A 13,111-nucleotide genomic window follows, 5' to 3' on the forward strand; every position below is an offset into this window, starting at 1 on the left:
ATGTTTCCCTCTAAATGGGAACACATTAATATATGTCAAAAGAGGGGAAATGCTCTTTTTGTTTTAAAAATGTACTGGGAAGTCAAAACAATAGTTTGTATTTGATGATTAGAAAGAAAGTGAAAGCAACCAGATGACTGAAATTGGCTTTAGAACTCTTGGAGCTCAGGCTGTAGGAAGCAGGAATCCCTTATGCAGCATCTTGGGAAATCACCATTGTTTGGTTATACTTGTTGTTGTTGTTGTTGTTGTTGTTGTTATGTGCTGTGGAGTCGATTCCGACTCATAGTGACCCTAATACAGGGTTTCCGAGGCTGTAAATCTTTACGGGAGCAGAACGCTTCATCTTTCTCCCGCGGAACAGCTGGTAGTTTCAAACTGCTGACCTTGAAGTTCGCAGCCCGATTCGTAACCACTATGCTACCAGAGCTCTTGCTGCCTCCAAAATCACTGAGAAGTCTTTCTCCATCGTTTATTGAATTGTGCACTGCTATGTACAAATTAATATTGTAGTTATGTATCAAGTGTGGTGAATCAAAATGGAAACCTTTATTTCTTTGGGAAAAAGTAAGTTTTGAAAAATGTATTAAATGTATCTAATATTGAAATGGGGAAAGAATTTGATGTTATAAAACTTTATCTAGAATATTGAAATGGAGAGAAGAGATATTGTTTTTACAAAATAAAAAGAAAAGAAAACCTTTACACAGATTAACTGATTAACACTCCCATGATGAGAAATGCTATATTAAATATAAACCCATTATGTTGGAAGTTAAAAAAAAAAAAAGCTAGCGAGCAGCAATCTAAGAAGCAGCTATTGGCCCTGGTGTGCCTCTGTCCTGTATGGCTGCTTGCAGCAACAGTAGTGGTCTAGCTCCATCCTACTTCTCTCCCACCTAAGTGCATGCCACCACCCCACAGATTTGATGGATATGGACATGAGCTCCCTGAGGTCATAAAACTGTCTTTTTGCTTGTGAACTAAAGGTAACAAAGATGATTACTTGAAGGTGGATAATGATGAATATGAATACCAGTTATCTTTAAGATGGTCAGTTTAGAGGCTGGTGCAAAGGATGAACTGCACATCATTGAAGCAGAGGCAATGAATTATGGAAGGCATTCCAATTAAAGTAACACTGGCAACTTTGAAAATGTACAGCCAACGGTCTCCCTTGGGGGCTTTGAAACCACACCACCTGAGGTTTTACATTTGAAGTGGCTCAGAGACCGCACATATTAGTGGACAGCACTTAGTACCTCTGGAAGAAGATGCAGAGTCAGATGATGAAGAGGAAGATGTGAAGCTCTTAAGTACATCAGGAAAGTGATCTACCCCTGCAAATGGGAGCAAGTTTCCACAGAAAAAAGTAAAACTTGCTGCTGAAGGAGATGATGATGACTCTGATGATTCTGATAATGAAGATACTGAAAGAAAAGTTCCAGGGAAGAAATCGTTATGGGATACTTCAGCCAAAAATGTACCTCCTAAAACAACCAAAGGACCTAGTTCTATAGAAGACATTAGTGCAAAACAGCAATCCAAATATAAAAAGGAACACTGAACAGTCCTGGGCACTTCTGGGGTTAAGCCCTAAGATGAGGAAAGGGGAGTCAAGTATTGAGTATCACCAACAATCCAGGCTGATGTCTTCAATTTTCGTCTCAGTACCCTTTTCTAATTTGTGCCCACCCATGCCCCCTTGCAGACTGGTAGAAATCTTACTCTTGATTTTGAAATCACTTTAACTGCTCTGATTCAGTGGATCTCTACTACTTGTGTATTTACCTCGCTTTTTTTTTTAAACCACGTTTTATAAACTTTTTATCTCCCTAGCTATTCAAGAGATATTTGAATTAATTAAATAAGAATGTATGAGACAATTAAAAAAAAAAAAAAGGACTCAACTATCCGTCTCTTCCCACCAAGAGCACAGAAGAATAAAGAAAATCAGACTTAAGGAAGCGATTACGTCCCCATGAACCACAGCCTCCTCTAAGCTGAGACCAGAAGAACTAGATGGTGCTTGGCTCTACTACAGACCACTTTGGCAGGGATCACAATAGAAGGTCCCAGTTAGAAGGGGGTAAAAAATGTGGGATGCAATTCAAGTTTTTTATTAAAAAAAATATATATATATCAGACTTAATGGTCCGAAAGAGAATGGAGGAACTCCTACACTCCCACACTACTGCCCAAAGACCACCTTCTAACTTGAAACTGAAGACACTCCCAGAGACCACACCTTTCAGCCCAATAATAGACTTATAAAATAAACAGTAACACCCCTGAAGAATGTGCTCCTTAGAACAATCAACTATATGAGATCAAAGGAGCAGTACTGCAAAAAAACAAAAACAAATATGAGAGGACCGAGAGGGATATGGAAACTGGAGGAATGGAAACAGGGAACCCAAGGAGGAAACAGGGAGAGGGCTGACATACTGCAGGAATTGCAACCAATTTACAGGACAATCTGTGTATAAATTATTGATTTGAAAACTAGTACAAACTGTTACCTAAGGCACAATAAAATGTTCAGACTATAAAATAAACCAATACTCCAGATGCACTCCAACGTAGTTCAAAGGATATATTGAGACCAATACTTTTGTAACCTGGGTAAACTCCTGGTAATATAGCTGAAGATTGTTTTCAGCAGCCACATTGCATAGGCATCTCTCTCTACATTTACGATTAATTCCCAGAGTTTCTCATTAACTGATGTCCAACCAGTTCTTCCTCATTCTGTTCTTGAGCAATAAACAGAGACTGCATTCTTCTTCAATTTAATTTTAGTTTGGGCTAAAAACCAATGCCATCCTATGGATATAATTTTTTTAAACATTTTATTGTTCATTGGATGAAGGTTTACAGAGCAGATCATCAGTTTCACATTCAACATTCATACACATTTTGTTTCATCTCATTGACTGCAATCCACTCAACATGACATAAGTGACATCACTTATCCCACATGCTCCCTGAGTTTCCTAAATCCATTCCTCCTTCTTTCCTAACCTTTCTGAACTTCTTCCTTGGGTAAATGCTGCCCTTCTGATCTCAAAGAGTGGATTATTCTAAGGAGTGTGTACTTCACTAGTGTTGCTGGTTTATTCATACATGCCAAATAAACTATCTCTGCAGGTTTGTGCAATACTTACGTATCTGACTAACATGCTTTTTAAATTTTTCACTCTACCCAGGATCCAAAGATAATTGCCACAGACTTTTGTCTCAAGTGAAATCAAGACACTAAGTGGATGTAATGATTCATTTATTCACGTAAGCAATCAACCAAGCTATATTTTACTCCATATCAACCACAGATATATCATGAAAGGCCATGAAACGGATGGGACTATGACTCACAAAATCTATAACAATCCCCCTTATTTATCAACCTCAGAAACCTAAAGAGAATAAAATCTGAAAAGAGAAATATAAATTTGTTATGATTCATCAACCCATAGTAGCTCTCAATTTTTTTTTCTTAATACTTTATATCATCTGTTTGATCACATGTAATTGAATTTTACCAGGACTTAATGTCACTTTTACAGAAGTGTGGCTTTCTGAATACTTTTTTTTTTCCTTTTTGGGATATCAGGACATTTGTTTATCTCTGGTCTTTATGGTTTCTCAGAGATTAACAACAATGGCTCTGAGATCTTCAGTCAATTAATTCAACATCCTGACATGTAATTAAATTGAACATCAAGACTTTTAAATTCATTCAAAATGTTCACTCCTACCATCCTGGGCTACAATTGCCACTTAAAAATTTGCTGCATATTTGCTAGTTTAAGAACTACTAAAAATAATCTATATCGTGCTTCCTTATATTTCAAAGAACTTTACAATTTCTCCACAATCTATAAAATAGGCTAATAGAAATTGATATATAATTATACCATTTTTATAAGCAAACAAACAGAGAAGCAAAGAGAAATCAACATTATTTGCCCAAGGTCAAAGATCTACAATGAAACAAATGCCGTCTGCGGTCCTTTTTCATAAAACCACATGGATCTCTCAATACAAAACTTTTCAGGATTACATATAAAATTTCTCTGCTAAAAATGGGCTTCTGATTGGTGGTTGGGTAAAAGTAAGTGGGTGTGGCCCTAAAAGGTAACAGGGAGGGCTCCTTGTGTGATGGGAATGTTCAGCTGTGACACTGTACTTCAGTTTTGCAGTATGTTTCCACTGAAGGTAAACTGAGTAAAACATATACTAGATCCCTGTTACATATTTCTTAAAATTCTGTTACTATATAATTATTGCTAAATAAAAAAGTATAGCTGAAAAAATTATAACATATGCTTTTTTTCTAAGCTAATTTTTAAATTTTAAAGAATTTTAAAAGAATCTTAATGAGAAAAGGAAAGTTTAGGCAAATTAAAGCAAAACAAAATAGGATCGTACATATATGTTCTGGAGTTAGGCACAGTGAACTTCAAAAATGGGAAAAGTTGCATCAACCAGAGTTCACCAAAAGCCATAAAGATGCTTGGAAATGAAAAAAGAATCCCCAGGAGTTTTACTTTCTAAAGTAATTAGATCCATCGAGATGCTGCAGGGGGGAAAAAATTAGGCACTCATGAAGTCTCCTCCAAAAGAACCACCAAAATAAAGCTTAGCTCACCAAAGTTTATGGGCAATCTTCCCCTCAACACACCACACATTTTACCACAGTTCTCAAGTGAGAGAAAATGAGCGCGCATATATGTCACCTTCAACCTGATAATCACAGCCAGTGTTTCAAAAGAACCCCAACAAAACTTCGATTATTTTGCTACTCACAAAGGGCATGAAGCTTCACCATTTCCTGCTTCTCCCAGCTCTGTAGGGCTTGCGATTAGGAAAACATTCACTCAGCGTCTAGGGCAGGTCTGGTTTAAAGGATGAGCTCATTCCCTCAGACACGCACCTGATCCTTAGGAAGCTGCTCCTCCTCCGGCAAGCAGGTCTTCATTTGTTTAAAGCGACACCCACAACCTGTGCAACCACTTGGCCAGGGCCAGAATGAGTTCTTCCCCATTCACCCAGTGCCGCGGAATCATTTTCTGCTCTACCCACTCTGCAGAGGCACTGTGGCCAGGCAGCTGTGGTGTTACCTGCCGCCACCGCGGCTGCAGCTCCTGCTGCTGCTATTATGGCTTGGCTGAGAGGATTTCATTTTCAGCTATAATGATGTCTGGTCCTTCAACACTACCCTGTAAATTGCACATGATTTATTTTAACAGCTCTTTTTCAGAGTCAGAACCTATACAGGGGGGATTCGAAAGTTCATGGGAAAATCCCCTTATCTTTTCATTCCATTTTTCTATGAGCTTTTTGAAGCCCCTTATTTTCCTGACCTCTTTTATTGGTTTGCTCTTTCTGCAAGATTCAGTTAACCAAAGCAGCTAAGTGCACTGTATGCAGTAGGAGCTCAATAGAACAAACTCATCAGCTCCTCAGTTTCACTGTCTCTAAGAAAATATGTACTTATTTGTGTTTATTGGTAAACAACACAATTATCCTAACTCAGAAGATACGTAGATTTTATTTTACTTCAAAATGATATAATGGTGTGCCATGGAATCAGTTCCAACTCATAGCGACCCTGTATAGAGTTTCTGAGGCTGTAAATCTTTACGGGAGGAGAAAGCCTCATCTTTTTCCCATAGAGCAGTGGTGGGCTCAAACCGCTGATCTTGTGATTCGCAATCCAGTGTTTATCATAGGGAATATGAAAAACAAAACTTTAAAAACTAAGAAACAATCCTTCTGAGGAAGAAAAGTACTTCATAGGATGGTTTTCAGGATTAATTGGGATAAAGAATCTAAAGTATTGAATATACTGCTTGGCACATAGCTTTGCTCAACAAAAGTTATACAAACTTTCTCTATTTTCATATTACATTACCCTATTTTTTTCTCTTTTTTCACATTACCCTATTTTCTCCACTATTTGTCTGTCAGTTTGTCATACTGTGGTGGTTTGTGCATTAATGTGATCCTGGAAGCTGTGCCACTAGTATTTTAAATATCAGCTGGGTCACCCATGGTGGTCAGTTTCCAGACTAAGACTAGGAAGAAGCAGAGGCAGATCACTTCTGAATAGTTAGCCACTGCAAACCTTATGAGTAGCAGTGGAACATTGTCAGATACAGTGTCAGAAGATGAGGTTGGAAGGTACTCGTAAAAAAATACGACTGGGGAAGGACTACCTCCTCAAAGGAGAGCTGACCTTAATGATGTGGATGGAGTTACGTTTTCAGGACTTTCATCTGCATTGTGTAAATGTGCTGCAAAAGACCTCTTGAACAGTGGTAAAGAGCAAAGATGTCAGTTTGAGAACTAAGGTGCGCCCAACCTCAGTCATGATATTTTCAATCATTTCATATGTTTGTGAAAGTTGGACAATAAATAAGTAAGAGTGAAGAAGAATCAGTGCATTTGAATTATGATGTTGGCAGAGAATATTGAAAGTACCATGGACTGTTAGAAAAACAAACAAATCTGTCTTGGAAGAAGTACAGAAGCCAAGTATGGTAAGAATTCGTCTCTCCTACTTTGGACATGTTAGGAGGGATCAGTCCGTGGAGAAGGATACCATGCTCGGAAAAGTGGAGGGTCAGTGAAAAAAAGAGGAAGGTCCCCAGCAAAACCGATTGACATACTGGCAGTAAAATGGTCTCAAACATCATAACTATTGTGAGGAAGGCACAGAACTGGGCAGTGTTTCGTTCCCCTGGGCATAAGGTTGCTGTAAGTCGGAACCAATTCGATGGCATTTAACAACAACTATTTGTGAATGACATGATTGTCTATGTAGAAAACAAATTTTCTAAATCCAAAAGAAACATCTAGAAATAAAGAGGTTAGAAAAAATACAAGATCAACATGCAAACATATCAATCACATTTCTATATACCAGTGGTCCCAAACTTAACAACAGGGCTCTACTCTGACAGCTCTGATGTAAGTCAGTTATGACACAGTAGAATACTTTTTTTTTATTTTAAAGTTTTCGTTAGTATTGCTTTTTATTATCAGTATCTTTATATATCCAATCTTTATGTGTCTCTGGGAGTTAGAAACATTACCGATAAACTTATCTATGTTATGTTTAATGCTTACATAAATACATACATCCACAAATCATAATAATTTACTCCAAAGAGTTGAATGACGCTGGCATTTGTCAGCTGAGGTAATAACTCCACTTGTGTGTCAGAAAATCTGTTAAGAGTTCTGTATGGTTCTTTTCTTTTTTTTCCTTCATATACTTTGCAGTAACATCATATTACTTCCTGAGTTTGGCTCCATGTCTTCAAGAAACTTAAGCCTCAAATTTAGTTTAGAAAAACTTCAACTAATCCTTTCATGTTAAAAAAAAAATTTTGTACAATTTTTCTCCTTCCTCTTCTTGACAATTTCTTCATTATTTCTTTGTTCTTCTGCATTTCTTTCCTCTTCAAAATCCACTAAGTCATGACCTGTCAATTCCCCTTCTTTGTGATCTACGAGCTGTTCCACATTCGCAGTGCCACCTTCTCCAGTTCTATACATGTTATATAACCCAAATCCGTGTATAAAGTGATGAAGCCAGCCCTTGCTGGCATTAAAGCACTCACAGTAGGCTTCTCCTTGGTGTTCCTTGAGGTTTTCAAAAAGGCTTTGTTATTTCATTTGAATTTTCAGTAAACTCAGAGGAATCACATTCTGGATTTAGTCTTCTATCTAAATAATCAACAGCCTCTCCACTTCATGGATTGATTCTTGCCTCTTCTTTGTTAATTTTTTTTATTTAAAATCACGCCATTAACTGCCTCCTAAATTTTATTCTTATCAATTGTCAAAATGAATGAATGAATGGAGACAGTGGCAATGATGTGGAGAGATGGAGCAACTGGGGACTCTAGACTCCTGGAGGGAGAGAGGCTGTGTGCTGGCGGCTGGGGGGCAGGCTTGCAAGGTGTACCCTGTGGTTGTTTGAATGATTGTATATTCCTGAGTATTTTGGTGGACATACAAAAAAACAAAACAGAGGGAATAGAAGCAAATATTGTTGAATGATGATACATGGAAGGGATTGTAATCATTACAATGAAATGAAATATGACAGGATGAGTGTAAAACTGATTTTTCCAATGTAAACTATCACTCAATTCACAATAAAAACTTTAAAAAAAAAAAAAAGATTGAATGAGATAATTCTTCCTCACATGCTATTTTGCAGATTTCTTTCCATTATCATAGGCCTTAATGATTTTCATATTCAATTTTGGGTCTAGAGACTCCCTCTCTTTCTTATCTGGTTTAAAAATTCAGTGGCATGACTTCTTTTGCTAGACATGTTGGAGGTATAAGCAGTACAGGAGTTACAGCTGGAGAAATTTGAACAACCAAGCTTCAAATGACTTAATGCTTCTTAGTGACTAAATGCTGAATAAGATATCACACTACAGGCATGATCTTCAATGAAGTCAGTATCAGTATCAACAATGAAGTCAGAGTTGAAACACCAACAGGTGTGTGTGTACAGTTCAACTGGCCTAGATTGTTAGAGATGAACATTGCCCAACTTTCTATCCATCATGACTCCTAACACCAACACCAACTTCATTGTAGACCAGGCCACAGACAGTGTGAACATCTGTAAGTGAACACCTAAGAATGATTTGTTGTTGTTAGGTGCCATTGAGTCGGCACTGACTCACAGCAACCTTATGCACAGCAGAATGAAACACTACCCAGTCCTGGGCAAACCTCACTATTGTTGCCACGCTTGAACCCACTGATGCTGCCACTTTGCCAGTCCACCTCATTGGGGGTCTTCCTCTTTTTCTCTGACCCTCCACCTTACCAAACATGATATCCTTCTCCAGTGACTAGTCCCTCCTAACAATATGTCCAAAGTATAAGAGACAGAAGTCTGGGCATCCTGGCCTCCAAGGAGCACTCTGGCTGCACTTCTTCCAACACAGAAATGTTGGTTCTTTTGGCAGCCCACGGCACTTTCAATATTCTCCTCCAATACCATAACTCAAAAGCATCCATTCTTCCACGGTCTTCCTTATTCACTGTCCAGCTTTCACATGCATATGAGGTTATTGAAAATACCATGGCTTGGGTCAGGCGCACCTTAGTCCTCAAACTGACATCTTTACTCTTCAACACTTTAAAAAGGGTCTTGTGCAGCAGATTAGCCTAATGCAATATGTCCTTTGATTTGTTGACTGCTTCTACCATAAGTGTTGATAGTTGATCCAAGAAGAATGAAGTCCTTGACAACTTCAATCTTCTGAGAATGATACTATCAACAAATTAGATGCTGTGCAACATTGTATGTAGTACATATTTCTAAGAGTAAGAAACCAAACCCATTGCCAGCAAGTCCATTCTGACTCACAGCGAACCCACAGGACAGAGTAGAAGCGTCCTATAGGGTTTTTTACAGAAGCAGACTGCCACATCTTTCTAATGCAGAGTGGCTAGTGAATTCAAACCACTGACCTCTCCACTAGCACGCAAACACTTAACCACTGTACCACCAAGACTCCTTTACTAATGAGAAGTGTACAAAACAAACAAGTCATAAGTGTGGTTCACATGTTAACTCGAATGCATTGTACTAACAATGTTGTTGTTGTTAAGTCGGTTGCAACCCATAGCGACCCTGTATAGGGTTTCCAAGGAGCAGCTGGTGAGCTTGAACTGCCGACCTTACAGTCCAAATGGCTTTGTAGTTTGGCGCATTAACCCACAGCTCCACACCAGGACTCCTAAGAATACACACCAGTACTAACAAAACACATGCAGAAACTGAAAGGAAAAGCACAGCCCATTGCTGGAGAGTCAACTCTGACTCAAAGTAACTCTATGCAAAGTAGAACTGCCCCATAGAGATTCCAAGGATGCAAATCTTGACAGAAGTAGACTGTCACATCCCTTTTCCAGAATGTCTGGTGGGTTTCAATGCCCAACCTTTCAGTTAGTAGCTAAACTCTTTAACCACTGCACCACCAGGGCTCCATTAAAAAGCATGATACCATTTACAATCATTTCAAAGAAAATTAAATATTTAAGTATACACTAATCAAAACATACACTGGTACCATATATTGAAAAATCACAAAATGCTAATGAAGGAAATCTAAATAAATGGAGGGCCATACTGTGTTCATGGATTTCAACACTCAGGGTAATGATGTCAATCCGCTTCAAATTAATGTACTATTTATAAAAATCCCTGCTAGGAGTTTTGTACATAGACAAATTTATTTTATAATCTATTTGGAGAGGCACAGATTTATAATAGTTAAATTGGGAGGAATTATTCTATCCAATATTGGTGCTTACTATATAGCTACAGTAATCAAGATACTGTGATATTGTCAGAGAAAGACATGTAGATCAGTAAAATAGAAAAGAGGACCAGAAAAGAGATCTACAGAAATATTCTCAACTGATTTCTGACAAAGGCACAAAAGCAATTCAATGGAGGAAAAACCTTTTCGTTGGACTGTAGCAAACGGACATCTACAAACAAAACAATGACCCTCGAGCTAAACCTCATGCTATAAAAATAAACTCAAAATGGATCATAGACTTAAATGCAAAACAGAACTACAAAATGGATAAGGGAAAAAAAAATAGGAGAAAAACCTTTGGGAATCTAGGTCTGTGCTAAAAGTTCTTAGACTTTATTCCCAAAACATGATCCATAAAGGAAAGCCTGATAAATTGGACCTCATCAAAGTTTAAAATGTTACTCTGTGAAAGCCCAAATGAAAAGGATGGAAACACAAGGTACAAACTAGAGAAAATACTAGCAAACCCTGTATCCAACAAAGGACTGGTATCTAGAATTTACAAAGAACTCTTGGAAACAATTTTTAAAATAAAAAATCCAATGAGAAAATGGACAAAAGACATAAAATGACATTTCACAAAAGAGAACATGCAAATGGAAAAGAAACACATGAAAAGATGTTCAACAGCACTGTTGTTGTTTTTAGGTGCTCTTGAATTAATTTTCATAGCGACCTTAATGTGAAAGAATAATGTTTTCCAAAATAAATCTCTACAGGAGCAAATTAACAAGTTTTTCTCCTTCCTCGCTGCTGAGCGAGTTAGAACCACCAACCTTTTAGTCAGCACCAACTATTTTCTATCTGCTAAGCCACCAGGACTGCTTTCAACATCATTTGTTGTTGTTAAGTGTCGTCTAACCAGTTCCAATTCATAGCGACCCCACATAAGATTTCCAAAGAATGACTGGTGAGTTTGAACTGCTAACCTTGTGATGTGCAGTCTAGTGCTGATCTTACAGCACCACAATAGTAGTCTGCAACATCACTGTTGTTGTTATTATTAAGGGCCATCAAGTCAATTACAACCTATAGTGACCCTGTAGAGGGCTTCCGAGGAGCAGCTGGTGAGCTTGAACCACCAACCTTGTGGTTCAAACTGACTTTGCAGTTCAGCACCACACCAGGACTCCTCATCATTAGCCACTAGGAAAATGCAAGTAAAAACTAGAACATGATATTACTATACATCTATCAGAATCACTAAAACTTAAAATAGTGACAATACCTGGTGAAGATAAAAAGAAACTGAATCATAGACAAATTGTTGGTCGAAATGTAAAATGACAGGCATGTCATTAAGTAGTTTGTCCGTTTCTTTAAAAACTAAACATGCAACAACCATATGCTACAACTGCAGTCCTTACCAGGTTTGCCAGAAAAAAAAAAAGAAAATTTATGTTCATACAAAACCCATAAAAATACACACAAAATTAAAAAAACAAAAACCCTGAACACAAATATTTATAGCAGTTTTACTTATTATAGTCAAAAACTAAAATTAGTCCAGATAGATATCCTTCAATGAGTGAACAGCGTGCACATTCATACCATAAAATACTATTTCATAATAAAAAGGAAACAAACTTGAACGATTCTCCATGGAATTATACTGAGTGGAAAAAATAAAAACCAATATACTGTTTAATTCCAGTTATAAAACATTTTTAACAGTTTTGAAGAGACAAAATTTTAGAGCGGTTAGGAGGAACAGGTGGAGGTAGCTATGAAATAAAACTTCTAGGGATCCTTGTGGTTTTAGAACTGTTCGTATCTTTACTAAACAGTGTTGGTAGATACATGAACCTACACAAGTAATAAAACTGTATAGAACACACACACACATATAAATACAAGTAAAACTGGGAAAATTTGAATAAGATCAGTGGAATATATCACTGTCACTATCCTGATTATAGGACTCCTGGCGTAGTACTGTGGGTTAATGTGCTGGACTGAAAAGTCAGATTGAACCCAAGGTTGGTGGTTCAAGCTCACCAGTCACTCCTTGGAAATCCTATACTGGGTCACTATGGGTCAGAACCGACTTGATGGCATTTAGCAATAACAAAATTCTGATTATAATGTTATAATTTTGCAAAATATCACCCCTGGGACAAATCCAGGACAAGATAGAGGAGTAAGCAGATGCAATAAGCCAACCTTCCACAACAAGGACATGGGAGGCCAAGCGAAAAAGATACAGATGGTGATCATGGAACCCTGAGCATCAGAGGATAGGACAGAGGGGCTGAGTAGGAGACATTGAACAGGAGCCGTGAAAGAGACGAAAAATAGGCAGACTGCAGGCTGGCACTGCCATCTTGAGCTTTTGTGAGTGGCTACTGCTATAGCAATCTGCAGGCCAGGATGCGGTTGGAGGTTGGCAGCAAGGGGGTACAATTTCCCTTGTTCCCGTGCCCTCCTGGTAGCTGGGGGCATGGTCAGTCCTCGATCTCCCCAACCGAGCGGTCAGTGGCATCCCCACCTGCAAAGCCTCTGCTCTGCTTAGGTTTGGGTGCCTGGCATAGCACCCTGCTTCTGGAGGCACGTGAAGATGCGCTGAACTACAGTACAAAAACAGTGGACAGAGAACTAACTGTTCATACTTCCAATCTCTACTACATCTACCAGGAGACTGGTGGGGATTGCCTGAGAATATACTAATATGTAATCATTGACTAAACAGAAATAAGACAACCACAGTGCCTCAGAGAAAACAGATAATTCTAGCCTATACA

At 38.2% G+C, this 13,111-nt stretch overlaps 1 pseudogene; it reads left to right on the forward strand.

Annotated features, from left to right (window-relative positions):
- Positions 1-929: 929 nt before the first annotated feature.
- Positions 930-1,567, forward strand: LOC102839785 (annotated as a pseudogene).
- Positions 1,568-13,111: the final 11,544 nt, after the last annotated feature.

The sequence above is a fragment of the Chrysochloris asiatica genome, unplaced genomic scaffold, assembly GCF_000296735.1.
Source record: "Chrysochloris asiatica unplaced genomic scaffold, ChrAsi1.0 scaffold00020, whole genome shotgun sequence".
Lineage (NCBI taxonomy): Eukaryota > Metazoa > Chordata > Mammalia > Afrosoricida > Chrysochloridae > Chrysochloris > Chrysochloris asiatica.